Source organism: Notamacropus eugenii, chromosome 3 (assembly GCF_028372415.1).
Source record: "Notamacropus eugenii isolate mMacEug1 chromosome 3, mMacEug1.pri_v2, whole genome shotgun sequence".
In the NCBI taxonomy this organism is placed as follows: Eukaryota; Metazoa; Chordata; class Mammalia; order Diprotodontia; family Macropodidae; genus Notamacropus; species Notamacropus eugenii.
In genome coordinates this window covers 170,199,589-170,224,613 of record NC_092874.1, presented here as the reverse complement: position 1 = coordinate 170,224,613, position 25,025 = coordinate 170,199,589, and the positions used below count along the sequence as shown (strand labels likewise).

Sequence of the window (25,025 nt, the reverse complement as noted above, 5' to 3'; positions counted from 1 at the left end):
TCTCCCAAGGGCAATCTTCAAAGGGCAAAGTAACCAGAAGATGATCAATAGTGTTAAGTGTAACGGAATGGTCACATGGATAGATTTACATGAAATAATGAAGAGCGAAATGAGCAAAATGGCAACATTGTACCTAGTAACAGCGATATTGTTTTAAAGGACAACTTTGAGTGACCAAGTCATTTTACAAATACCCAAATTAGCTACAAAGGACGTATGAAAGAAGATGGTATCAGAACCAGAGACAGAACTGATAAATAGAAGTGTGTAGAGAATGATTTTACACACTCATACTCACACATATACTCATATTTGTGTCTAATGACAGCCATGTATAGGGAGGATGGGAGGGAAGGAAAAAGATTACATGATAACTTTATTGTATATTTAAAAGGAATACCAAGTTGTATATAATAGATGTGTAGTTTCATGCGAAATCATATTTTTTTACTCTATTATGGAAATGCTTATTTATTTAATTTTAAAATAAATAAAATTTAAAAAATTCCAGTGGCTCCCTATTGTCTCTAGGACAGAAGTTCTTAAGCTAGGGTCTTTGAACTTTTTTTATATATATTTTGGTAACTGTATTTCAATATAATTGGTTTCTTTTGTTAAAAAAAGAATAAGGATTGATAAAAAGGCTATTAGGTTTAGCAATTAAGAGATCATTGCTAATAGCTGGAGAGCATTTTTTTGTTGTTGAATGATGAGGTTAGAAGACAGAAATCAGAGTTGAGAGGAGAGAGTAAAGGAAGTGAAGGCACTGATTATAGATGGCTTTTTCAAGGAGATTAGTTGAGAAGAAGAGAAGAAATATGGGACAATAACTAGCAGGGACAACAGGTTTTAATTAGGATTTTTTAAGGATGCAGGAGATTAGGATACATTTGTAGGCAGCAGGGAAGGAATTAGTGTATGGGAAGAAACTAAGGATTAGAGGGAGGATGATAAGTGGGTGCAGTTTTTCAGAGAAGATGGGAGGGGAGGGGACTGAGAGTACATGAAGAGGGAATGACCTTGCTAAGAAGGACTACATCTTCATCAGAGCCCATATGATATAGTAAAAGACAGCAATGGATTTGTAGTCCAAAAAGTTGGGTTACAGTCCCAGCTCTGTCCCTCTTAGAGTGGCCTTGGGGCTATTTAACATCTCTGGATCTCAGTTTCTTTGCAAAATGAAGGCACTAGAGATAACCTTTAAAACTCCTTTAATCTAAATCTTATAAACCAACGCAGCATCTGTGTTAGAAGTCAAAGGTCAAAGTTCTACCAACAAGTCTCTATATCTAGCTTCCATCTCTTGACAGGTGTTTCCAGCTAAAGTTCTGCTATGTGCAAAAGGGGTATAATGTTATTTCAACCAACTACTTTCTAGGGTTGCTGTGAGGAAAACCTTTTGCAAAACTTCAATGACAATATCCATGTGCTCTATTATTCAAATATCAAATCAATTGCCAAGTTACCTTCCTTGCATTTCTTCCACCCACCTTCTCCTTTCCCTTCCTAATTTCTCTGTGCATTTGCACACACTGTATCTCCTGCCTGGAATGTGCAACTCCTTACCTCTGCATCTTAAGATCTCTAGTTTCTTTCAAGTTTCAGCTCAGCAGCGGCCTCCTATATAAAACCTCTCCTAATTTCCCAGTTGGTGCTCTCTCCCTCTTCCAATGACCCTGTTTACGTATATCTGTGCCAATGTCTTAGCCTTTTGGTAAAAGCTCAGAAAGTTCTTTGAGGACAGGGATTGTTTCTTTTTTTTCTGTAAGTGTATACCTAATAGAATGCCTTGTACATAGTAGGTTCGTAATATTAAATGTTTGTTAAGTTGAATTCCAACCTAAACCAGCACCCTGTGGAACAGACCTCCAGAATTTATGCTCCCAGGTGTGAAGGAATTAATCCACTTAGCTTTGGAACTCTTGTCCTAGGGCTGAGTCATTGTGAGTGGATGTAAGCTTGCTTGGCCCACTCAGCAGAGCTGATTCCAGGCCGGACCAGGCCACATTTCACATTCTATCCAGCTGTCCATTCTGGCCAACTTGCAATCTACTCTGCTACTAAGAATGGAGCTCCCTCACTCCACATCTCCACCCTATTTTCCATCTCCCGATCCAGTCACAGTATTCAAATCAGCAGCATCATTACTTTTGGAAATGGCATACCTCTTGACTTCTTTACAGCTTCACTCTTCATTCCCATGATTCCCAAGACCAAAACACCCTTCCCAGAAACAACATCCATATGCGTCTTGTCTCCCCCATTAGATTGTAGGAAGTGTCTTTGTATTTGTATCCCCAGAACTAAGCACAGTGCCTAGCACATAGTCATTGCTCAATAACTCAATGCACAATGCATTCTCACTTATTCATTCATTGAGTGAATTTCTACATTCCAAATTAAACCTTCACTCTATGTTTTGCTAGCACTGTGCCCACCTGAAGTATGGACTGTACACATTTGCACATTGTCACGAGCTTCTTTTGCAAATGCTGTCCAGTCTTTTTTGTGAGTGTGACTTCTTTTTCTCCTTACATTGTAAACTCAGAAGGAAGGGATATTTCTTCTAGGTCCTCACCTCTTCCTCCTCAACAACCCACAGTGCCCTGTACGCAATGTATTGATGAATTATTTTTTAAGTGGCTGGCTTTTTAGGAACTCAAGAATGACAACATCTCCTCCTAGGGCCCTCAAAATAGTCTGCCACCAACCGACTGTGTGCCTCAAGCAGATCACTATTTCCCTGGGTCTTGGTTTCCTCACTTTTAAAATCTGAGGCTTAAACTAGATGATCTCTAAGATCACTTCCAACTATGATTCTATACTTTTATTCTAATGCTATGTCCCAACAGACTTACATTTTTTTAATTCCCAAATCTCCCTTCCAGTATTTCTTTGTTCTTGATTATAATCTCCAGATCCTTGTTTCTTTTTGCTTTCTCCTCCTCAATAACTGCTGTCCTTAAATATTTTTCTTTTAGAAAACAGATCTGCCACACTTGAAGAGTGAGAAGAAAGAGGCTGCTGTGAGGTAGGGATTGGAGTCTTGATCTTGCCTCCAGTTAGGTAAGTGAACTTGGGCACTGAAATTCACTGAATTTTAAGTCCTTCATCTTTAAAATGGTGATGATAATATCTGCAATACCCACCTGTAAGGTCATTAAGAGGATCAAATGGGATAATATAGGTAGAGCAACTTGTAACCCTAAAACCTCTATAAATGCCAGCTCTGAGGCTTTAATCACAATTACTTATGTTTTCCTTCACACCAAGGAATTCTCCCTCTTTACTGTGGCTCTCTTAAGTATTAAACTCCCCTGGGATATTTTAAAATAGGCCATGATTAATCCAGAACTTTTCAAAAAGGCATCTCTTGTATTCTTGCCTACCTGGAGGCATCTTAGCACAGCAAAAAAGGGATTCACCTAGGAAACATGGGAACTCAAGTCTAGTCCTGGCTCTGTTACTGATCAGCTGTATGGCTTTAGACAAATCACTGAAGCCTCAGTTTCCTCATCTATAAAAGAGAGATAATAATAACAATAGCTCACACATTTATCAGTAACAACAGCTCATCTACACAGTACTTTAAGGTATACAAATCACCTTCCTCATCTGCAATCCTGTAAGGCAAGTAGTAAACTATCATCTTCCCCATTTTAAAACTGGGTAAACTGAGGTTCAGAAAGGGCAAGGGATATAACTATCATCACAAAGTTCAGAAATCTAAGAGAGGGAATTTGAATCTAGCCTTCTCCTGTCTCTAAGACAGGGAGTCTTTCCATTTTTCCACTTTCCAGTTTCACAGAAGAGCTATGTGAAACCTGGAACCCCTTGAAAGCACTACAGAAAATTGTCATATACTACATGTATACTATATGGGGCAGCAAATAGAGCACTGGGCCTGCAGTCAGGAAGACTCATCTTCCTGAGTTCAAATCTGACCTCAGACATCTATCAGCTGTGTGACCTTGGGCAAGTCATTTAACCCTGTTTGCCTCAGTTTCCTCATCTGTAAAATAAGCTGGAGAAGGAAATGGCAAACCACTCCAGTGTCTTTGCCAAGAAAACCCCAAAAGTGGTCATGAAGAAGTAGACACAACTGAAATGAGTGAATGGCATACAAAACATTGCTCCGTATATAACATATGCAACATGGATCCCTATCTCAGGGAGTATGCATGAAGACAGGCTTACACCTTGGCCACGTCTAACCAGGTATGTTCTTTGTCCTCTTGATAAAAGGCATACACAACCAGAGGCTTCTTTTGGCCCCATGTACTACTATCCCACCCTTCCATGATGAAAGGGAAGGACTGCATCAAAAAGAACTGGCCATTCAGCAGCTATAAAGCTGCTTATACGGTACTTTAAAAGAATAACTCCACTATCTTCAATAGCTTCTTTTTCTCTTTTAAATACATAACTTAGCATTGCAATAGCTCTCCTTCGAATCCCCTGTGAAATGGAGAGAGGGCGCTTCTATCCTCCTTACTCACATCATCTATGGCATGAACCATTAATGCTAGGCTATTAAAAAGATATGACTCTTCAGGGAATTACCTGGATGGTAGATCCAAGGTGAAAGTAAAATGCCTTTTTGAGCTTTAAGTATCTGTCAGTGTGCATTTACAATTTTTTTTCTATGTTCAAATATTTCTTTTGTCTTGAAGAAAATAGTATCTTCTATTTGATCTGCTTTGTACACTGAATGCCTTTCATGAAAGATTCTTATTAATCCCTTTGAGGGATGTCTAACACATGAACCAAGATCCCTGGGAAGAATAAGTTCAAATTTACAGTACATGGGTAGTAAGAAATAAATGGGGCCAAAGTGAGTCCTTTCCAAGTCCTGACCCTGGAACAGAGTCATTGTAAAGTTCTCCATAGGTAGAGAGATCTACTAGACAAGTCATCTACTGCTTCTGGGTGTGGCTGCTTCTCTGCAGCAGGCACTCTCCTCCTTCTGCTCAGCTGGGGTACAGTGATCAGGCTACAGGGCAGGCTTCTTGTTAAACTGGGTTACTACTAGCTGAAACCGCTTGGCCACAGACCTACAGTTTCTTCAGACCTCCTTTCAATGTCCTACAAGGCTAATTCTCAGTCACCCTCTGCTCTTTTGGCTTCTGTCACCACCTCCAGTAGATTCTACTACTGACTCTGGTTTCCAGTGGGACCCCCGATGGAACAGAGGTAACTCCCAAATTCACCAAGTTGCTGCCTAGACACATCCACTTCCAGGTATTCATTCACTTAATTTCAAGGAAAATCTAGTAAGAAACTTCCCCTCCCAGACTGATATTTTTGTGATAGTAAATTAGGCTATCTTTTGTCTCAATTCTTAGCTAGCCTAGTATTGAAAGAGTGTTGCCTCAGAAAATTGGAGGCCTGGGAAAGACCTTAACTTCGAAAGGTCAGGGTCACCCATTTCATCCCAAGCCATCACCAGTCATCTTGATTTATGTTTTGCCACTGGACTTCTATGACTCTGGAGCAGAGAGTGAGGCTGAGGACTTTGTACATCTCTGTTCCACTTAAATACCATTCATTCACAAGTCAAGACATCACTCTAGTGGATGTCATTGGTCCTCTCTAAGAACAACAAATAAAAAACAGACAAGCATCACATGCTCACTGACACATGGCTGCCATGTCAGGGAATGTGGTCAGCCCTTCTCCCACTTGGCAGTTCAAAGATCATCAAAAGTCACTCAGAGGCACCAGGGAAAGAGAGATGAACAAGTGACATCTTTTGTATGCACATTCAGTTAAAGCGCAGGACTTTTTGAGTCATAGATTCTTCAAGCTTCACAGCCAATCCGAATACTTTTCATCATCACACACCAACAACTCCTCAGCCATTAATGACCAGAAGGAGGCTAACCAGAGTTACTAAGTGGTTAGACTGGAAGCAGGCAGCTTCCAGGATAGTTACACATGATATAAGAAGTGGGCCCTCACCAGTTAGTCATCCCTCCATGCCCCTTACACAGACAAATGCCATACTGCACAAAGTAAAGCACATTCTGTATTCCTATTCCAGTCTTCCTTTCTCCTTTCTCCAATACATTTTTGTGAATTTGATAACACTAGCTTTTACATTTATCAACCTAAGTACAGTTACTACCCAGAACTTCTATTACTCCAAGAGCCAAAAGGAAAGGAGAGATTCCCACCCCTATCCAGAGCCTCTCACCTGGGAGATGGATATGGAAGAATCTTAGTATTCTGAGTGGCAGATGCAACCCACTGGTATGATGCTATTAATAAGTTAACAGGAGTCAGCAGGTAGCTCTGGCCTGGATAAACAGAAAGCCTGGTAGAAAGCAGAAGGCCTAAACAAGAGACAATTGCCTTACCAAAATGAAGGTCCCTTAGCATGCTTCCTACAATCAGTTAAGAAGTTGGCAGTACTATCTTGACTTCAGCAGGGTTCTACTTCCCCAGAAGGAAAGAGAGAAGGGAAAAAAATACTTTCTGAATGTGTAGAAGGAGTAAGGGAGAGTCCAGTAGCAGCCAATCTACCCTTAGGAATTCTGTGCAGTAGCCTATTCTCCTAGGAATCTCTCTGGCCTCCAACAAAGCCCTACTTCAATGCCGCATTGTGGCATGGAGAAAACACTTGGGTTTTGAAGGCTGTGCCAGAAAGCTACAAGCTGTTAGATCCAACCTAGGTGGAAAGATGCTGAGTGCAGGTCCAGAGGACTATGTCCTTGGTATATGTCTTCTGCTCAAGGGTCAATTTAAGGTGGAGGGAATATCAGCAAAAAGTTGGACAACAGGACTCTACCCCAACTCCCAAGGTTCTAATGGGTAAGCTTTTGCTTTATCTTGCCCAGGTCCAGGGCTCCATGATACTTTTCTGTCATCTTGTCTCCTCACCATGCAGCTAGGAGAATCCCCCTCTCCTTTCCAACATCCCTTTATGGGTAGTCTTCCCTCATTAGAATGTAAACTCTTTAAGGGTAAGGACTATAAAGCTTGTTTCAATTTGTATCCTCAAAATTTAGCACAGTGCCTGGTACATTGTGTTTAATAAGTATTTCATCTATCAATCTATCTTTATACAAATATAAATAAGAATCATAGGTCTAGAGCTGGAAGGGACTCTCTCATTTTACAGATGGAGAAACTGAGGCCTAGAGGCGGAATAGCTTGCTTGGCACCAGTCTAGTGGCAGCTCAGTCATCTGGCATTGTCTGGAAGCCGCTGCCCAGCTCGATAGAAACCCAGTCTGGTGGAGAGCCAACTCAGCCACCAAGTGAACTATGTAGCCCAGAGCAGCATCATATTGGCCCATACAGTCATTGTCACTACCATAAGAATGTTGTAAGGTCTCTCTGGAGAGAAAGAAAAATCATTGCAATTCTGCAGTTGTGGAGTTGCGAATTGCCTTAGCCACATGTGTTCCATACATATACATATAAACATACATATATTCCATACACATATGCATACACATACATACACATATACATACATATGTATGTCTGTATGTATATGTATTTGCATGTATATATGCATATGTATGTATTGTGCCTCACTACCACTGTATATTAAGTTTATTCCCATTCTTCTTCCCCCATTTCTGGGTATATCTGTGATAAACTGTACATCTGGCACTGGGAAGCTACTGTTTTTATGCCATGTGAGTAAATGCCTTTGCTAATGATCTAAATCTGCTGACTGATTATTAAGGGGCAGCACGCTGATGGGGGTTCTTGAGCTAGCATTAGACAGCTACCCACATGATTACCCCTAGAAATTTGAAGGCACTAGTAGCCAGCCTTCTGTGGAATCAAACTCCCAGTATGGGGAGGGGTGAGGGAGGGAGCATTATACTTCTTTAGTCACAACCAGAACAGAGCAGCTGGAACTATGCTCTAAGTGCTGACATGAGAAGGATATACACTTCTTCTCAGGGGAGAAGAAGTCCACATGTCCATATTCCACATATCCATCCAGTTGCCAAGTTGTCTCTTCTGTTTACTCACAAAACCAACCTAATTCAGGCCCTCATTACCTCCCTCACGGATTATTGCAATAGTCCCCTAATTAGCATACCCATCTCCTTTCTCCCCTTTCCAACTGATCCTCTACACAGCAGCCAAAGAGATATTTCCAAAGTACAGTTATGACTATATTCCTCCCCTGTTCATTTAAGCTTTTGTGGCTCCCAATTCACTCAGGAGCAAAGCTAAACTCTTCTACTGGACGTTTAAAACTCTTTACAAGCTGACTTTGCCTCCTTTCCAGGCTTATTACAAAGTATTCCCCTTCATGAACTCAGTGGTCCTTCTTTGGTTCCTCACACATGACAATTTCCCATCCCCATGATTCTGGATAGATTGTCCCCTGGCACACCCCCCTCACTTTCGCCTCTTAGAATGCCCATCTTTCTTCAAATCTCAGCTCATTTCACTTGTTCTGTAGGCACTTTCATATCTCTCGTTGCTGCTCATGCCTTTCCCTCCTGAAAATTACATTGCCTTTATTTTCTCTATAAGACAATGTATATACATTGTTTCCCCTGATAGAATGTAAACCCCTTGAAGGCAGGGACAGTTTTATTTTTATCTCTGTATGGCTGGTGCTTAGCATGGTGCCAGGCACACAGGAGGCACTTAATAAGTACAGACTGAAGGGATGGTACCCTAGGTAAAGGAGTGGGGAAGAATATATTCAGAAATGCAGGTGATTTAAAAAAAAAATCTCAATAAAATAAAGTTTAAAGAATAACTGTTACTTGATTGGTTTGGATGGGAATTTAGGAGACCAACATCTCCCTACCTTGAAGTCCACTTTAAGTTCCTATCCTTTAAAAAAAAAAATTATTTATTTTTAGTTTACAACATTCAGTTCCGCAAGTTTTTGACAAAAGTTCCAAATTTTCTTCCCCTTCTTCCCTTCCCCCTGTTCCTATCCTTTTATGGGGAGGGAAAAAGACTCCAGAAAAGGATGAGAGAGAGAAATCGTGCCAACAAAGGTCAGAGAGGGCATGTATTTCAACGTGATGGTCTCAACTTGGGCCCATTCACTGCCACCCTCAACTCAACTTATACCAGGTTCCTGGATTCCAAATTCTAGTTCTAATATTCTGGTAGGATCTTGAGATTCCTAATTCCTGACTTTCTAGCTACCTCTTGAGGATTGGTGATGGAGTATCTACTGATAACCAAAACCCTACAATTATAGGACATTGTTAGGTTGTTTTGTATTCTAACAATTTTTCTACAACCATCGTAGCAATCTTACAATGATTGTTGTAAACATTTTTTTTAAATCAATGAAAGAAACAGTGACATAGTGCTGTACTGGGAAGCAGAAAGATTTGTATTCAGATCCTGCCTTTTACACCAGCTCTGTGTACCTCTGAGCACTTAATGTATATTTGCCTCAGCTAACAACTCCCTAGGACTTACCACTTATGAGTGTTTATGCATAAATAATGATAAATATTTAGGAGTGTTTTAATTTAACCATTCATTCAACAAACACATATTAAACACATACACTGGTATCCTCGGAGGTCCCTTTCTAGATGTGACATTCAATGAATTACAGGCAACAGCTGAAACCCTTGGAGAAAATGAAATCACTAAGGGAAAGCATATGGAGAAAGAGAAAACTGGGTTAAAGACACAACTTTTAGGAACATCCACACATTGAGGGTAATAAGACGAAGATAAAGCAAGTTACAGAGACAGGAAATGGAAGAGTTGGAGAAGTAGAACTAGGATGGTGTATTGTTCTGGAACATTCAGAGGGAGTTTTAAGAGTCAATGGAGGATCAAGTGCTAGAGAGAAATCAAGAAGATTAAGACTAAGGCTTGAACAGTGAGCCAGTACTCTGGAAACCTAGATTCAATTTTAATTCTACAAAGATACTGAGGCTGAAAGAAGTTAAATGACTTGCTCAGGGTCACATACCTAGTGAGGATCTGAGGCAAGATTCAAATTCAGATCTGTCCTCACTCCAAATTTGAAATTTGAGGTGATAACGGAACATCTGAATGGAGGTAACTAGAAGGTAACTGATAGTGTGTTATTGGCATTGAAAAGAAAGATATTTAGATTCAGGAATTATCTGTGTAGAAATGGTACTTGAGCCTTAGAAAGCCCTAGGAGGATAAGGACTCAGAAAAGGCCATTGGATTTAATAGCTAAGGTAAACTTGGAGAGAACAATTTCAATATAATAGTAGAGTCTGAAGAAGGTGAGACTTAACACGGCATAAAAAATCAGTGGGTATCGAGGAAGTTGAGTCAACAAGGTAAATTCTAGCAGTGTGGCTATGAAAGGGAAGAGAGATATAAGATGATAACTTAAGGAAATGACAAGTGAAGAGTTTTGGTTTTATTTTTAATCATGGGGAGACCTAGGTGTGATTTTAGGCAGCAAGATAAGAACCAGGAGAGAGAGACTACAGGTAAAGAAAGAAGTGACAATCAAAGGGGCAAGCTCTTGAAAGGAGAGGAGGGGGTGAGATAAGGATTAAAATTAGAAGTGTTAACCTTGACAAGAGGGTCTTCTCCTAGAGCAAAGGAGAAGGGGATGAGTGAAAGGTTTTGAAATATGGAGAAGAAAGAACGAAGGAGCTCAAGACAGAGGGCCTCAATTTTCTTAGTAAAATTAGATTTTTTTGAGAAAGAAACCATTTGGGATAGCCACTATGGTGAGCATGAAAGACAATCAGGTAAGAATAAATGGATTGTCCTGCTTCAGTGCCTACTCAGTTAGAATGAAATAACATGAGTTGTAGTGGATCAAGCTGCACAGAGTTGTGTAACTTCCCTCCAGTTGTGGTGATCAGCATAAGCACCAGAATAGAGAGGGCAATAACTGAGGGTCAGTCAGGTGTCAGTAATGGAATGACAAAGGGACAAAGGATTCAAAGGTGGAGGGCAGTATATGGTTCAGTTGGTAAAAAGGGGAAAATGAGGCCAAAGCAGGAGTGATCAACTGGGAGAACACAGAATAAAGGAGATAAAGTAAAGGTGAGAATGGGTAATAGGTTTAGGGGAAGTAAGGCCAAGGGAGAGATAGGGTAGAGGATCATGATTGGTGAGGGGAATTTCAGAGTTCAAGACCATGGAAATATCAGTTATGGATGACGGTAATAGCATCGTAAAAATCTAAGCATGGGACTTGAGAGAACTGGCAAACTGGGAGATGGGGAAGTTCAAGGGGATATCAGTGAATATTGAGGTCCTCCCCCAAGTAGTAGGAGTAGAGAACAAGACTGTGAGCCAAATTCTAATCTCCTTGAGAATGGAACATGTGAGTGACCTTGAGGCAGGTGGATGACAGCACCAAGGACCTGGTCTGAGTGATATAGACAGATGCAGTGAAGCTTAAAAGACAAGAATTTTCAGAGTGATGGCATCAACAAGTAAAGAGTATGTCAGAGGGCACAAGAGAAAGCTGACCCTAAGATGGGGAAGGTAACCTGGCATACAGTGTTTTCTAGAGATAGCAGTTTCTTCAAGCTCAGAAGATGGAAATAATGTGTAAACAATGAGCTCTGAGATGGAGAAAAGTTTGTTAATGATAGTAACAAGTTCTAGGGGGCACAGCATATACCCCCTTCTTTCCTTTGACACCATCATCCCTTTTGTGTAGGCCCTTATCACCTCATGCCTCGACTAGATGCTGGTTGATGTCCCTGCTTCAAGTCTCTTGTATTCCAGTTCATCCTTCACTCAGCTGGCCAATTAATCTTCCAAAAACACAAGTTTGACTATGTCATCTCTCTTGCCTTCCTTCCTTTTTTTTTTTTTTGTAATCGGGTCTCAGTGACTTGCCCAGGGCAGACAGTAAGTGTCTGAGGCCAGATCTGAACCCTACTTACTTTGGACCACTGCTCTATCCACTTCATCTCTCTTTTCAATAAACTCCAGCAGCTACTCATTGCCTCCAGGATCAAACATTAAATCCTATTTGGCTTTTAAAGTTCTACATAACTTGGCCCCCTTCCCTTTCCAGTCTTCATTATTTCCATGCACATAATCTATGATCCAGCAGCTGGCCTCCTAGATGTTCCTGTCTCAAGGTCCATATCTCCCACTTCCACATTTTCACTGATCTCTCCAATGCCTAGAACTCTCTCCTTCCTCATCTCATACTCCTGACATCCTTGGCTTCCTTCAAGTCTCAACTAAAGTTCTACCTTCTACAAGAAGCCTAGGGGCAGCTAAGTAGCACAGTGGATAGACCACTGGCCCTGGAGTCAGAAGGACCTGAGCTCAAACCCAACCTGAGACACTTACTAGCTGTATGACTCTGGGCAAGTCATTTAATCCCAATTGCCTCAAAAAAAAAAAAGCCTTTCTTTACCCCCCTAATTCTACTGTCTTCCACCTACAATTATCTCCAATTTGTCCTGTGTGTATCTTTTTTCCACATAATTGTTTGCATGTTTTTTTCATTAGACTGTACATTCTTTGAGAGGAGGGATTACTTTTTGCCTTTATTTGTATCCCCAGAACTTAGCACAATGTTGCTCAGCACACAGTTGGCCTATAATAGGTGCTTGTTGTCTCAACTAGACAGTGGAAGAAGATAGGATAAAGCTAGAGGATAGAGCTCTGATGGATATAGATGAGAGTTTGAGGAGACAGAGAAAGGAAAAAAGATTTTCCCCTTGGTAGCCAATGACTCTGAATCACAAAGATTAAAGAATCAGGAAGTAAGAATTGCTTAGCCATAAGATGGAGAAAGAACCAATTCACTGGAGTCTCCCCCCTGAGTCCTATGATAACCAAGGGCAGTCCATACAAGGGTAGTAGTACTGCCTTCCACAGCTTCTAGCTCCAAAGTGGGGATCTAGGTATGGAAGTTGCTGGGGAAAATAGTTTCTGAGTTGGCTCAAGAGTTCTGTTGATTCTAGACTCAGTCTCAGTTTTGCCCCTTACTAGTCACATGATCTTAATTTCTATGAAGTTCAATTTCCTAATTTGTTAAATGAGGTCAGAGTTAGCATCCTATTTCCATAGAAAGACCACATTTAGAATATTTCATTCAATTTTGAGCCCTCAAAGTTTAGGAAGAATATTAACAAGCCAAATCACCTGTAGAGGAAGGTGCCTAGGATGTTGAAGCCCCTCAAGTCATGTCATATCACAGTGGGCTGGATTACTACTTTTCAAGGATGCTATTGAGAGGATCTTTGTTTAAGTCTGGGTGGAATTAGATGCCCTCTCATGTCCCTTTAAGTCTGAGAGCCTGTGATTCTGTAGTAGAGGATTCCTCAGGTATTCTCCAGCTGTGACATTCTTTGGTTTGTTGATTCATGATGAGGATGTCATGGAGAGACAATGGTGATTTTAATGGTGGCAGAAATCAGATTGCAAGGAGTAAAGAAGTATTTTGTTAGCTCTCATATTTGCATATACATATAAATGCAGGGTGTTCTAAAAATCTGTGCAATTTCAAATTCTATATATGTAATATATATGTGTATGTATACACTCACAAAGTTTTGTTTCCAGCAGCCCTGGAGAACAAGGTGTCCTTCTTGTAGTGGCTGAATGCATGTAAACAGCAGCAAACTGGAGGAGGCTAGGGGGCATGCTATTTTTCCAGGTGGAGATATACCAACGTATGAAGCACTTGAATTCCTGATGCAGATCATTCCACAAGTAGCCATGGTAATAGGCATACAATGTATGGGCACACTTTATCACCTTGCTTGACTCTAGAGAATGCTGGGGAGTTTGCCTCTAAGAGAATAAGGATGAAGTATCAGGGATATGCATTGGAGAGACTTTAGACCACTTGGAGACACTCTATAACAGGTTCAGGTCAACTAAATTACATGGTGAAGGGGAGTCCCTTTGATTTTGAGGCATTCATCAACTTCATTCATTGAACTTCATCCAGTGAGAGAACATGCTATTAAGAGGAAAGGCCTTAGGGTCATCTCTCCTCTGAGGTTATATGGCCTCCCAAGAAATAAGCCGTGGTACTTGGCCTCTGAATTTATTATTTTCCTTTCTAGGTGAAGGAAGTAAAACTACACCTTTTCGTCAGCTGCCCAGCCTCCCAGTCTGGGTTTTTCAGTTGGCCCTGATTGATGCCCTGAGGACCAAGGAATAGCCTTCTGAACTTGAGCCAGAAAAAAAAAGCTGAAATAAGGACTCATCTGGTAACAATACCTCCTTTGGACTTGATCTCAGTGGGACCAATGATATATAGGAAGTAATCTAAATTTTGAGCCTACTCTCCAGAAACCCACGGGGGCACAGGAGAAATTACACCCTACAGATACTGGAAGAAATGCCTGTACATTCGTTCTTGCTATATCCTTGGAGTAAATATACCTTTGCAAAGTGAATTGATGTTAAGTGGTTAAATGGAACTGGGGTTCTAGTTATTGGCTCCTATCAATGTAGGAATAGCTGGGGGATGGGGGAAGGTGGTATCTAGCTATAACACTGGAGGAAAGAGTTACCCCTGGAATGCTGAAGGGTAGATATAGCCTTCCTGGCCCTGGGAAAGAGCCAGAATACATTTGCCACTAAAGGATTATAAGATCATAGATGAAGGGATCTTTAAGTCAGATAGTACAACCCCATCATTTAGTATATAATGAAGAACTGTCCAACAGGGACCCCGTTCTTTGAGCATTTAATCTGCTCTGCCTGGGACCAGCCCAAGAGGACTTCTGAAGAGACTACTAAAGGACTAAACACCTATTGATCAATCCCACCATTATACTCAGAAGAGGAAACCTTGACCCAGAGAGGTCCATGACTTGCCCAAGGTCTCACAGACAGGAAGCAGCAGTCTAGATTTGAAGTTTAAGTCTCTGACACTACAGCCAGGGCTCTTAGTTCTTCACTGACATCTGACAACATGGAGTATTGATAAGAGTCTTGGGGCCTGGAGACTTGAATTCCCATGCTCCTTACCAGATGTATGCTTGGGCCGATTACTTCATAGGACTGTGTTGTAGATGTTGAGTTAGAAGGCCCAGACTGATCAAATGATTTGTCTAAGATCACGTAGGTAGCATCATAAATGGGATTTGAACCCTTATCTTCTGAATCCAGAGCTTTCCCCCACTGTACTATGTTCTAAACCTGTTTCTTCTTTAAAAGGAGGAGTATGCTTGGATTACATAATCTCTGTGATCTCCGCACCAGCAGACTGGGAAATAATTACAGGTAGCTTGATCTTTCATTCTTTCATTCAGGAAGACAACTTCTCAGGTGCAACATACTAGAGGGAGCTATTAGTTCCAAAGGAACAATGTTCTATGTACATGATTCTCCATGATGTTAGCATATTAATTAGCATAGTGCTGGGCACATATTAGGTACTGAATAAATGATGGTAGGGTCTGATCATAATATATCAACAATGTAATTTTGAAATTACATTGATTGGGATAAACAAGCATTGTATTCCAGTCCCTCAAAATCGTTTCTCATTTTCTTAAAATTAGCTTCTTTTATCACTCCCTGTTGAGCGTACACTGGGTGACTATCCTCAAATACTCCAAGTACTATTAAGACATAGGCCAGGTCTGGCCTAAAGAGACATCTAGCCCCCTCATCTCTTTAGGTGATAGATCAAGTGCAGGAGAGAAGGTGCAAGAGAAATCTGATAAAAGGAGCTTTCCTTCTTAGAGGCCTTTGAACCCCAACCTTCCCTCCCTCTATGACCCAATCTAACTCACACCTAGCAAGCCAGATCCACTGAATGCTTCCTCTCTCTTCCCTCCCATCCCAACTCTTTCTATCATTGTCTTTCTCTTGGGGATACAGCTTACAGGCACTTGAAGGGCCCTGATGGAAAGACCAATAAAGCCTAAGAAGCAAGACTGGAGAATAAGTAGCTTTGTGTAGCAACTTTCTTCAACAAGCATTTATTAAATGCCTACTATGTACAAGGTGTGGAATGAACCCTTCACTTAGTATCAGGGCACGTCAGCTACAATCCTGGTTTACTACTATGGAACCTAGGGAACTCAAAGGCCTCAGTTTCCTCTCTTTAAGGATGTATGATTCCTCTATGAGAAGGGATAGGGGCTCAGCCTAGGTCTTTTCCACAATTTTTTTCCCCTGGTCCTTTGACAGTCTCTCCTTCTATCTCTCTCTCCCTCTCCCCCTGGCCCACCCCCATGGTTTCTTCCTCACTCCCCACCCAGTCTCTCTCCGTCCAATAACCCTCCTTCTCACTCTCCTACCATATTTTCTCTGTCCTTCCCACTCTCTCTCAAGTTTTCTCCTTCCAACCCCACCCTCCAGTCTCTCCCATTTCTTCTCCCCCTCCCTCAAACTTGCTGCCATGGATTGAGTCATTTCCTCCCTTTCCCACACCCCTAGAAAAATCTTCGTTTGTTTTTCTGCCTCTAGCAAGTGCCAAACCCCCACCCCACACCCATAACCTGAATGTCCAGTTGGAGCCCAGGGCTGTGGGTGTTTTCTCATTCAAGGATAACGTTTCTCCCACAGGGGATTGATTTAGGAAGGGTGGGGTGGGGCAGGTGTGTGAAATTTTGCCATTTGAGGTTTTTGCTTTGTTTTGTTTTGTTTTTAAAGACCACGAGAAAGCAGGAATGAAGTTAGGGAATGAAGTTCAGGGTAGATCTGACTTGGAGGGGAAAGAATGAAGGGCAGGGGACACCCAACAAAGCAGAGTGGAGGTGAAAAAAAGTTTAAAAAAATAACAGCTAGCTGGCCTCAGGAAAGGATACTGCAGAATCGGATGTGATGAATAACACATGAGCACCCATCCCTGGGTGTGCAGAACGAGAAGCTGAATTAGAGAAAAAGTCGGTGAGACCAAGAAGCTAGAAAAGGTTATAGGATACAAAGGAAAATCAGCACACTATGATGAATGAATGAGGATGGGCTGAGGCTGGGAGGGGATGCTGGGGTGCAGGGAAATAGACACTTGGCCAGAGGCTCTGACATCAGAAAACCCTGATCTCAAATCGTACTTTTGCTACTTACTACAACTCTTAGTACTACTTACTAACTTTGGTCAAGTTAATTAACCCCCCTGGGCCTTTCTGTAAATAAGGATTAGACTAGATGGCCTCGAGGTTCCTTTTGGTCTTGGATCTAAGATCTTACAATGCTAGGAAAGGAGAGGAGTGAGTGCAGGCAAGGGCTGGGAGACCAAGGATACAAGAAAAATGCTCCTTTGACCTCCTCTAAGGATTCTTCTTTCCTTCCTTCCTTGACCCCTCAGGGGACCATCCAAAGATGAGAAGGGAGATTATTAATCTCTGCTGGTAAATCATTAGCTGCAGTGCTATTTGGCAATGTGCACAAGGATGGAGATGAAGGGTTTCCCCTCCAGTGACTCAGTTCCTTTTCTTTCCTTTGCTCTGTGATTAAGGGAGGCTCATCTGCCTGTTCAGGAAGGGGTTCTTGGTCTCAGGAGCTCAACGAGGGAATAGGCAAAAAAGAGCCAGAATTCATCAATTTCTGCTCCCATTAATTCTAGGATTCTCTCCAACTAGCTCTCGAGCCTTCCCCTCAGATTGGAACAGTTTTGAAGGATATTGCATGACAGGCAAGAAGACCAGATGAAGAAAGGACAGAGCAAGAGAAAAGATAGGAAGATGGTGAGAGAGAGACAGAGAGAAAAATAGAAAGGCAAAGAGAGAGGGAGAGGCAAGAGACAAGTAAGAGAGTCAAAGAGAGAGAGATAAGGAGAAAGAGAGAACTAGGAAGAGAGAGCTGGGGAAAAGAGAGAAAAAACAGAGAGAAAGAGAGAGAGGGAAAAGATAGGGAAAGAGAAAGGTAGGAAGAAACAGAGAGGGAGAGATAAAGACAGGAGAGAGAAAGAGAGAGAGGAGAGGGATTGGAAGAAAGACACAGACAGAAAGAGAGAAGAGAGAGAAGGAGGGAGAGAGAAGAAGGGGAAAGATAGTAGAAAAGACAGAAAGAAGAGGAAGTTGTGGAAAGGGCAGAAAGAGATGACTTGTGCACCAGGTAAGAATTCAGATGGTGAATGCTTGGGAGAGCAGTTCAATAGCAGCTGACTGGGCCAGAGAACTGCAAGACTTCAAGTGAGGTCACTAGGAAGGTAAACAAAATATTTGCTGTTTGGATTCTTGCCCATCCAGCTCTGAGATATGCAATTAGATCACTAGCTATTCTTGATCTGTGTCACTTTTGTTAATCATCCACCAGGCCTTTTAATCAGTATAAGTCCTACCAGTGGAGTCAAATTAAAAAGAAAAGAAAATCCTGGACCCACAGAAAAGAAGACAGTGGAGAGGGTGTTAGACACTGGGTTCAGAGGGAACCCAGTCACACTTGCTACCTGTGTGACTCTGAGCAAGTCATTTCCCTTCTCTGGGTCTACTTCTTCCTCTGTAAAATGAGGAGGTTGGACTAGGTGACCTTTGAGAGTGCTTTCAGATTTCCATCTTTGATCCTATGAACTTAGTTGGTCTGTCTTTCCATTTGGCTCTGCCTGCAAGGCCACATAGCCAGCCACTGATACTTACTTAGCTTTAGCTTTTTCCAGGTCACAAACTTAATCCTCAATCCCAGACACTCCAATCAATCAATAGACTAGAATGTAATAAGTTTGGGGACCTAAAAAGAGGCAAGAAATAGTCCCTACCCTCAAGGAACTCACAAGCTGATGAGCTCATTCGAAAAGCTAATTTGGGGTGAACCTAAGCCTTGTGACTACCCCAAAGGGTGAATTAGCTTTGACAACTAAACAGTTTAACATCAATTCTGAAGTTCTGAAACGTAGGTCACTGATACCCATGTATGCTTTCCTGTGTCCACTTAATCCCTGATTTCTCACCAAAAACTTTTAATGACATCCATTTTTGGCAAACACAATCTTTATCAGCAATGCTACAAAATTTTTGAAAGAAGTTATTTTCAGAAATATCTCAGAAAGGGTAAGATAGTAAAGAAAAAAAATGGAAGGAAAACAAACCATAGATAATAATAGCCCAAAAGAAGTGATCTAAAGATATCAATTACAAACTACATGTTCACCTCTTCATTTCAGTAAAATCTTTTGAGAATTACCTACATAACACAAAGTATCTTTGATAAAAATATGAGAAAGGAATAGGCAGGTTTTCACAAATGTTCTCTCACAAAGTCAGGACTTGCAATCATGCAACTGACTGAAAGGTAGAGAATCATGTTTATTGTTTGGTGATTATGTTTTTGATTCATAAAGCACACTACAGCCTTAAAGGCTCTCATCCAAAGAGGAGCCTCTTCCATAGCGAGATCACAGAGATGATTCTGATTTTTAACATTAAAGAAGGCATAAAATGGAGAACCATGTTTGCCAATGGTATCCACCACTGCCATAAAGGATGTCCTGGCCAGGGTTAAGAGAGATGCCCAATAAATTACTGAGAACCTTCAGAGGTTCCTGTTAATGAATAATATTATGCTGACTGCATTAAATCCTAGAACATTACAAAGGTTTCCCAATGACATTACAGAATCATGGTATCTCAGAGCTGAAAGGTATCTCATGGAATCTTTGGGGCTGTCATAAACTGGACCTGACTCAGTCCCTTGGTATTTAGGTTTGATATTGGAATGAAATGAAACACTAGTAGGTCATTCAATAATTAACAAAAAGCAGCTTACTTGATGCTCAAAGGAGAAAGATATCCAACAAGGATATTCAGTGATTGAGAAAAGTACAGATGTCCAGCATCAGTCATCCTATTGAGCCATAGTCTCCTAGAGAGCATTAGAGTTCCTTGTAACTTTTTGAATTCAGGCAACCAGGAAGTCACATCAACAATCTGAACCAATCAAGTCTCAAGGACAGCTTCAATAGCTCTTAAATAATTAGCCTAACCTGAAGGAAATATAGCTTGAGAAAAAGCTGGCCTACCCTATATGGCAAGGACCTAGGAAATATTATTCCCACCATAGGGGTTATTTATTCCAACCCATACAGGAGGAGGAATGTCTTCTACAAAATATCACCAAAGTGGTCATTCAGCTTTTGACTGACAATCTCCCATAAGGGGAAAGCACTATATCCCAAGGCAGCCTGTTCCATCTTTGGACAGTTCTTACTATTAAGAAGCTTTTCCTTAAATCAAGTCTATCTTTACCACTTTACAATTTTTTACCCATTGCTCTTGTCTTCTGGAGCCAAGGTGAATAAGCCAATTTTCCTTTCGTGTGACAGCCCTTCAAATACCTGAAGACATGTTCTTTAACCAATCTTTGTATGTTATGATTGCACTTTACCACTTTGATTGCCTTTTCAGCTTACAAATGTCCTTCCTAAAATGTAGTGTCTAGAACTGAAGGCATTTCCCCAGATGTGGAACAGAATCCAATACATTTTTTGCTTGACTATAAAGGTTACAAGGGAGGGTTCATATTTGGGTGGGGAGGCAGTGGAGTGAGCTGATGGTGGCATCAAAAAAAAAAAAGTGTCAATGAAACATTTTTTAAAATACACAAAAGAGAGTAGAAGGAAATTCAGAAGGGAACACAGACAAGCAGGGTAGTATTGGTAGTACCACATTATTTTTTAACAGATATTAAGAAAAAACAAGCCATCCATAATAGGTTCACAGTTTCATGTACAACTTTTTTTCGGTACATTGTATATGGCAGTATTCATGTTTGTTGATGATTACTGAGTTTATAATTTTTTTTAAAAAAAGAATAAAACAAGACTATCACTTTGCTGGTCTTTGACACTATTCCTTGTTTAATGATGCCTAAGAATACACTTGGTTTTTGGTTGCCACAGCACACCGTGATTCATGAGAGGTAGGATTCCTCAAAAGAGAATGGCCTAACAATCTAACAATAAGAAATACGTGCATAAAAATGGCCTTCTTCCTGTATCATGACATGCTGTTGAAGGGTCAGTCAGCTGAGTTAGAGCATCAGTACAGATAATGTGGAACAAGCACTACAGATCAATCAATCAATCAACAGCATTTATTAAGCATCTACTATGTGCAGGCACTGTTTCCCCATGAGGGGGAACCCACTGCATCCCAATACCGACCATTCCACCTTTGGAGAATTCTAAATGTTAGCAAGTTTTCCCTTAGATCAGGCCTTTACAACCACCTATTGCTCCTGTCCTCTGGGGCCAAGGAGAATAAGTATAATTCCTCTTCCATGAGATCCTCCAGGTAGGGGTTGGACTGTGCTACGTGTCTGGGATACAAATGCAAAGAATGAAACAATCATCAGGCCCCAAAAGAGTAGAAAGAAGAAAAGCTAGGACTGCATTTGGGAAATGGCAAAGGTTTTTAATGTCCCTGGCTATTCCCTGACATAAAAACACTGCTTTGTGATAGAAACAGATTTCTCCCAAGGCTGTGTGGTTGTGATTCTTGGAAAACCACAGAGTTCTGGGTGACACAAAGTACAGAGCCATAACAAGAGCAAAACAATGAGGGCTTTGCCCCAGGGCACTGACATATGAGGATCAGAGATGCATTTGTTCTCCTTAGACCACTTCAGTCTCCACATGGTCCTCTGCCAGGATGACTTCCCCTGAGGTCTGGATGTTCTAGTCCCATCTCTGAGGGCTTGCCTAAGATTCCTGACACTGCCATCCCCTAATATAATTACACCCAGGGTTTCATTGTCCTCTCTGTCATTTCCCACTCTCCTCCTCCATCTCTCCTCCCACACCAATTCAACTGATTTTGCCCTAGATACAAGAATTCAATATTATGGCTCTACCAAAGGAAGGAAATGGAGAAAGACAAATGGTGTGTGCAAGTAGGCTGCTGCATATTTCCAGGGATGACCTACATGCAGGAAGTAGCATAAGGGATTCAGGAAATGTATGATTAGAAAGGAGGGTTGGCCATGAGGCAAGAGCAAGACATGAAAAAGAGATGACAATTCTGTAAATATGAAAGAGTGACAGGGGAAGAACACCAGCACAGGGGCAGATCTTCTATGGAAGATCTCTGGGAGAACCTGGATAAGAATCACACAGGATAGAGAAGAGTTAGTAGGTTATGACTGGGGCCACTAAAGTACTAAAGAATTTTCAAATAACATGCTATGAATAAAATTAGTGAAGAAGGAATTAGAAATGAAATGGTAGAAGAGGTCAATTTGTGTGAGGTTCAGTTGAAGGAACTAGAGATGTTTATAAAAGCTTGAAAAGGGACAACTTGGGGGACATGCTAGCTATTTTCAAAATATTTGAAGGGCTGTCGTGTAGAGGATGGAAGACATATGTTCCCTTTGGCTTCAGAAGGCAGAATAATGGATAGAAGTTGTAATGAAGCTAATTTAGGTCTGATGTCAGGAAAACTTCCTAATAATTAGAGCTATCTCAAAGTGGAATGGGCTACATTGAGAAGTGATGGGTTCTCCCTTCTTGGAGGTCTTCAAACTGAGGCTGATGACCACTTGTCTGGTATGTTATAGTGGGGATTCCTTCCCGGTATGGGTTGGACTAGATGACTGCTGAGGTCCCTTCCAACTCTCATATTCTGTGATTCTGTGGTAGAGTGGGAAAAAATATTTGCGTCAAATACCAATAAAAATATGATATACAAAAATATACAAGGGATTGACACAAATATATAACATTGAGCCATTTCCCAATAGTAGTCAACAGATATGAATAAATATTTTTCTAAGGACTTACAAACTATAAATGTCCACATGAAAACATGCTCCAAATAACTAAGAGAAACAGAAATGCGAATTAAAACAATTCAGTCCATGCAAATTGGCAAAGATGAAAATAGAGGAGAATTGGAAGAGCTGTAGGAAGGTAGGCACACTGATGTACTGTTAGTAGAGCTGGGAAGTGATTTAATTATTCTAGATTTTAATTCTGAACAATGAAAAAAAGTAACTACACCCTTTGACCCAACAATCCCACTACTGAACACATACCCCAAGGAAGTTGATGTCAGACACAAAAGTCCAATAAATATAAACTCCTCTTAGCAGCACACTTTTTGGTAGCAAGGAACTTGAAATAAAGTAGGTACTTATTGTCTGAAGAATGAAGAAATAATGGTATATGAATGTAACAGAATATAATTGTGCTATGATAAATAATAAATATACGCAGAATTCAGAGAAACATGGGAAGATTTGTTCAAAATAATTCAGAACAAAATAAGCAGAACCAAATGCACAATATATACAGTGGTGATAATGTTGTAAATGAAAAGATCACTAAAAGGAAATGGAACTCTAAGAAGAGAAAAAGCAATGAAGGTTCTGGAGAAGCAATAATGAAACTTATCTCTTCCCTTGCGGGAGAGAGGCAGTTGTATAATGTGTTAGAATAAGGTTTCAGTATTATATTTTTTAACTTAATTGTCATGAACTACCATGTTCAGTTTAGAAGGGGTTGGGATATAAAGACAAAAAGCATCAATAAAACATAGTTTTAGAAAATAAATGAATGAATATCATCTCTGAGTTAAAAAAAAAAAAAGACAAATAACATTATGCTACAGAACAAATCAGGGACTTAGTCCTTGACTTTCAGGGGCTTTTTTTTGGTAGTGGTGGGGGGAGGGGCGTTTTTCACACCTGTGACTTCACTGGTACAAGGGAATTCCCAGGGTGGAAACTCTCTCCAAAAATACAAAATAGTAACCTATCTGTACCTTATACATAGAGAGTTGCAAGGGGGCTCTGAAAAATTAAGAGATTTGCTGATGGTCATGAGGTAGGATTTTAACTCAGGTTTTCCTGCTTTCCAAGGACAGCCATCTATCCTCTATATCAAAATGCCTCTTGTTAGAGACTTATGACAAAAACAACCATAATTTAGCCTGCTTTTATATAGTACTTGACAGTTTATCAAGCCCTTTACATATATTACGTTATTTGATCTTGATAATAACTCTGGGAGATACACAGAGTAGGCACTATTATCTCTATTTTATTTTTAAATTTATTTTTAGCTTTCAACATTCACTTCCATAAGATTTTGAGTTCCAAATTTTCTCGTTCTCTCCCCCCACTGTAAGACAGCACACAATCTGCATTATCTCTATTTTTATAGACATGAATCTCTTCACCCTACAAGATCAATTTAGCCCTAGACTTTAACATCTTCTCAGCACTCTCTGGCCTTAGGGTCCCTCACTGTGTGACTAATTAGAGAATGGAGACCTCTCTTCCCAGAACTTCCATTAAAGAGGGAATTCAGGTCAGCTATCTCTATATTTCCCACTCAGCAGCACTGCTCTGACCTTCTCCATCATGCTCCCTTCACTAGGGTACCTTCTACTCCACTCCCTTTGTCTGAGACATTAAGCGACCTACCAAGATGTCAGCATTAGGAAGTGGTCAAATTGGGGACATGTGAATAATCACTATTTCTGAATAAAATTCATAAGAATCTAAGGCAAAAAATTTATTCAGAAGTAGAGGGTATAAGACAGTTGGCCATCTGAATGGAAGGCAAGTCACTCAGTTCACACCAGACCAAAAAACCAATAAGAAACTACAGCAAGTGATATCTTCCACCTCAGAATGAAATAAAAAGTCAGCCTATGAGCAATTGAAAAGGGTCTTCTTCTTCCCTGTAAAGCCAGTATCCCAGTGCAACTAGTGATAGAACACATGTAATCCGCAAGGATCTGTGTCTGGAGGCAGTAAGAGGAGAGGGATACCCCAAGAAAGTCCCAGAGTGCTCAGAAAGTACCACTGTGGGGACCTTGGAAGCTCTTGGAAGAAATATGAGGTAGGGATCAGAGGAGTACCAAGCAGTGACTACTGGAATGCTTCAGAACTCAGCCCAGAGTGTCCCAGACCCAGGGGTTCTGAGATCTCTATAACTTTGTCCTGAGATGCAGAGGGCTCTAGAGATCGAGAGCTCTGAAACTCATTTGGTTGGGGAGAGCTAACACTGGGAAGCAGGGAAAGATCAGGCAGGGATGACCACAGCAGGGTGTGTGTCCCTGTCCCTGGCACAAAACACCAATTCAGCTAGAGAGATGAATAAAAAAGAAGATCTGACCAGTATAAAAAATTACTGCAAATACAAACTTCCTAACAACTATAAGCAGAGACTCAAAGGAAAATAAATAAATT

The 25,025-nt window shown here is 40.8% G+C and overlaps 1 protein-coding gene and 1 long non-coding RNA gene across 2 annotated transcripts in view; one reads left to right on the top strand and one right to left on the bottom strand.

Annotated features, from left to right (window-relative positions):
* Positions 1-14,335, top strand: part of LOC140533523 (uncharacterized) — a 45,178-nt gene extending 30,843 nt beyond the window's left edge. The window contains exons 3-4 of the long non-coding RNA XR_011976949.1: positions 2,982-3,066; positions 14,000-14,335. This is a non-coding gene — a long non-coding RNA (uncharacterized lncRNA). The remainder of the gene's footprint in view (positions 1-2,981; positions 3,067-13,999) is intronic.
* The window catches only part of UPF2 (UPF2 regulator of nonsense mediated mRNA decay), a 196,899-nt gene that overhangs the window by 31,843 nt on the left and 140,031 nt on the right, over positions 1-25,025 (bottom strand). The window lies entirely within an intron of this gene.